This window comes from Gymnoscopelus microlampas (genome assembly GCF_963454915.1).
Source record: "Gymnoscopelus microlampas genome assembly, chromosome: 4".
Lineage (NCBI taxonomy): Eukaryota > Metazoa > Chordata > Actinopteri > Myctophiformes > Myctophidae > Gymnoscopelus > Gymnoscopelus microlampas.
In genome coordinates this window covers 22,749,974-22,754,873 of record NC_139941.1, presented here as the reverse complement: position 1 = coordinate 22,754,873, position 4,900 = coordinate 22,749,974, and positions in this window count along the sequence as shown.

Genomic DNA, 4,900 nt, shown 5'->3' with positions numbered 1-4,900 from the left:
CGGATTGTAATTAACCTCTGAATCAGTCATGGGTGTGTTTTGGGTGTAACATTATTGAACCAATCAGAGAGTCATCTCCCATTCCCTTTAAGAACCTTAGAACCATCTGGTACATTGCTATTTTAATAGCAGATTCGGCAAGTTGGAGGAGACATGACTGATTTTATGCTGAGGAAATGGATTTGCTCATGTGCGAATTGAAAGCGTGCAACAATCTACGAGAACAGCATTAATAATGTGATATAATGATGTCAGGAGACGGGGAAAACAAAAGCTCTGAAAACTTAAAGTGGAAACAAGAAGTGGACCATGTAGCCTACCCAATGTGTATGTGCTGCTGCTGGCATATTTTGGGCATGCAGTTCAGAACCACGTATTCCTGCTGTAATGCCTCATTTATGTCCAAGAGACAATGTGGTTAACATATAAACTTAATATTCACATGCTCATTATCAGTTAGGTTCTTTATTTAAACCATGAAACTGAGAAAAAAGCCAGCACACAGTAAATGTCCTTTTCACATAGTATTATTTTACCTCTCCACAGACAGAGCAACGGATGCGTTTCAACCTAACAGGTATTCCTTTTTATTTAAACCACCCATTAAAGAATGACAGGGACGCTGCACGCTCTGTGTGTCGGATATTGACAAACTGTTACTGCTGTCGGCTACATTGAGCAGAGATCAAGAGAAGGCAAGCCAGAAGGTATTGTGTTCACAGCATTCTTACATGAAGAGAGGTAGGCTACTTGAACATATTTTCTATCAGCAATAATGTGTAGGCTGTATATTGAAATAAACTGCGGCAGTGGCGTTCCCAGAAATTACATTTAGGGCAGGCGAGATTTTTTTCTCTACCTACCGCTCCCTCCCTCCCTACTCGGGGAAAAATGTTGGGGGGAAATGTCGGGGGAAACAAGTTAACAACAACACTACACTGACTACAAAACTGAAAAACGTTAATAAAAACAATATGCAAGTATAATCAATCAATCAATTATTCAGCGGTGGTGTCTTCATGTTGTAGTTTAATGGCTCAAGCTGCTCTCAGACTCAGAGCCCCTTTTATGCCGGGTGAGTACAGGTGATGGCCCAGACTCCCACACCTGGCACTCCTGGCACCCCATGAAGTTAAAGGCATACATTTGCATCACTATAGGCGACGTCGCTCTGCTGAATGGATACGGTAGTGATTGGCTGCGTGAATGGACGAGGAGGTCCGACGGCCACTATTCTCTTTGGATTTTTTTCACTGCCTGTTTTTCAGTCTTTTACTTTATTTTCTAGGGGAGGCTAGATTTTAGTTGGGCAGGCAGCCGCCTGCCCTGCCTCTATGGTGGGTACGCCATTGAACTGTGGGCCCTATTTTCGCCGGTGCCTTACCCGTTGGCATCACCCGCTACGAGTGAATTACGCACAAATGAACTGGCACTGTCCCTAAACGGTATCTTGCGGCCGCTATAACGGCTATTCATTATGCCGACTCCGTTATTTGCGCCTGGAGGTGTGCCCGTGGGCGTGTCCCTAAAATTGCTCTTGCCCACACACGTTTAGAAAAGCGCATAGCGAATTCTAAAACCACCCGCTGTGCCAAATTTGTTTGGTGTAGAGTGCGCCCCTGCTGGGCAGGCGCACAACGGCACAACATTCAAAGGCTCGGTCTCTCCTAATTCTCAATGAATCTCTGTGATTCAAATGTTCCTATAATCAGCAGAAGAGTCAATGTGTTGTGTCAATTCCTTGTGTCAATTGTGTTTTTTAAGATCCAGAACACAAGCAGATTGCTGTAATTTAAAGTTCTCTATAACCAGCAATGTGTGAGTGATAATTCTGTGTATCAATTATCATTTTATTCCAAGGCAACGTCGCTCTTCCATGGCCATGGCACATTGGGCGGAGAGGGAGAAGGCGTAAGATTGCACTGCGGATAATGGCTTGCGCAGTCTTCTCTTAAAGGCATTGGCATCTGGCACGGTGATTGGTTTTATTATTGTAACGCCCAAACCACACCTATGCATAACGGGTAGCGCAGGTGTTTTAGGGATAAGGCTGGTGTCTGAAGATAGCACCTTTTGCACGGGAACGCCCCCTTGCACAATGCTAAATCCCCAAATCGTGGGTTTAGCCACTCTTGGCTACAATAGGGGCATCTTTTTCTCTCACTCTTTCTCCTCACCGCTCTTGTCCCCATGCAAAGATGCACAGCAGTGGCTACTTTTAAACTGTTTTCTTATTTCTTATTAGTCATATTCCTATTAATAGGAATAATGAATTAAGTCGCTGGGCTTGAAAATGACAACTGCTTTGGTTGTAAACTAGCAATGACACTTGGGCTGCGCTTAGCGTTGTTTTGTGCTGGGTGTAAGATAGGGCCCAGGGAGTGAGGTTAAGAACAATAGTCTTCATAATGTTGAAGTAAAAGTGAATACAAAAAATAATGAGTGTCTCAGATTTCTTTTTTCAACTGCAATCCAATATGATGGACTACCATTATAAGTAGTAAGATGGACATTCACTGTTTTTTATTCTTGCATCTATATTATTGTTCAGACTAGTCTGCAAAAAGGAACCAAAGAGCAGCTGGAGCTCATGTGGGTTATTCCATATCTGACGTGAGTTGACACGCGTTAAGCCTGTTATACTTCATCCTACGACTGTGTCGTGCATCAAAGTAGACGATCTACAAGCTAACAAGTAAAGCTGCAGTGCGATGAGTTGTGAGCTTGTAGATAGGATATAAATTAAGCATTACATTCTTACTGCTCACCACTGGATCCAATAAAGAAGAAATGTCATATTTCGGAGACACATCTTATTTGTTTCTGTTTACCAGTGTCTGTTCACACATCACATTAGAATGAAATGAGAAAAGGAGATGCAACATTATTCCTATATTTTTGATCCACGATACTACCATCGTGCAGACAGTTACTACAGCAAACAGATGTGGAACCCAAGCCTGTGTATTAATTAGACTACACACTCATACTGTATAAATAAAGCGTACAACAAGCTTTAGCTGCAACTACTTTATGTTGTATTGTCATGGAATTGAACTGTCATGGAACTGTATGTCTGAACTCATCATTCAGACATACAGCTCAAAAGTTCTTAATCTGCAGCACGAGGTCATGCAATATGTAATTTTCACATACTGTAATTCTATCTGACTGGCATGCAAAACTTTTTTTTAATTCACATTTAGACCATTTATGAAGGTACAGCTGTAGAAAGAGAGCAGTAGAGTTTACAGTAGCATGCTGGGTGTTTGGTGCACTGTGAAATCCTGGCTCAGAATAGGGGTCCATTGAGTTAATTTGACACTCAGGAATTTACAGTGATACTGTAGTGTTGTCCGGCTGTAACAGGAGCACAGATGTGAGATGACAGGTTAGTAGGAGAGTACTTCCCCTCTGCTCTCCGTTCTGACCTCTGACCTGCCAGCTCATTTCTGTGCTGCATCCAGTGACAGGACACTCTCTGCTGAATGGTGCACCGCCAAAAATGTTTGACTTCATTAAAGTGAAATTTAACTCATTTCTTGGATTACTGCAGTGGCCTGCTCGTGGTGCACTTCTTCAGACACATTATGGAATTGGAAAGTCTATTTTAATAATGAAAGCGATGACCAATGTCCAATGTCAAGTGCTTGTTTGCTCATTTCTGTGAGGTAGGAACATTTTATTAACCACTTAAAGCTGCACTATGTAACTTTCCTCTTCTACCCCGGATTTGAACCCGGTTTCCTGTGTAAGTGCTGACATTGTTAACATTGAGCTAATAGAGCATGCCTGCTTGCTCAGGGGTTAAATTGAATCTTATCCATCAGGTCAAAATTTGTGTCAGGTCCTGTGTCTAGGTGAGACATGACCTTTGACACAATCTAAACGTCTCAATAGAAGAGCAGGGAGACCAAATACAACCACCGCGATTGTATACGTTATATTGTATTAACATACACTAACTCTACCATACAGTACATATTGGACAAAATTACATGGTATTCATTAAAATAAAAGTTACATAGTGCCGCTTTAAGTCCTATGTACGACAAATAGTGAAAATAGCTACAAGCTTTTCCACATTTTATTTTGCATTTGAACATAATTGTTTTTACCAAAATAGGGATGCCAGGTAAGGGTTTATGTGGTTAATATAAAATGTGTGTGTGTGTGTGTGTGTGTGTGTGTGTGTGTGTGTGTGTGTGTGTGTGTGTGTGTGTGTGTGTGTGTGTGTGTGTGTGTGTGTGTGTGTGTGTGTGTGTGTGTGTGTGTGTGTGTGTGTGTGTGTGTGTGTGTGCGTGCGTGCGTGCGTGCGTGCGTGTGCGTGTGTGTGTGTGTTATGTTGTTGTTTTTTGTTAGTTCTTTGCTGCTCTAGAATTACCCTCTGGGGACAAAAGACTTATTGAATGTAATTTAATTAATTGTAATTCAATGTATTGTAATTCAATGTTGTCAATGGAAATCACTTTAAAGTTCTCACAAGTACAGTACTGTATGGCAGTACAAGTACAAGTACTCGCGTGTGTGTGTGTGTGTGTGTGTGTGTGTGTGTGTGTGTGTGTGTGTGTGTGTGTGTGTGTGTGTGTGTGTGTGTGTGTGTGTGTGTGTGTGCGCGTGTGCGCGTGTGCGCGTGCGCTTGTGCGTTTGTGCGTGTGTGTGCGTGTGTGAATTTTTTTATTTTTTTTTAAACTTTCTCTTGGGTAATAAAATGGTTTTGTGGTTTTTAATCTTCTTCTGTTGTCCGCTTGTGACTTCAGGCTTGGTGGAAAGCTTTGGGCAGAAGCTGTTACTAATTCTCTGCCATGCCACAGAATTCTATGTTCCATCCACGCCTTCAGCTAAAGATGGGCAGTATTTGTGCTACATAGATTTGAAATACGTATTTTGTCATTTCTAA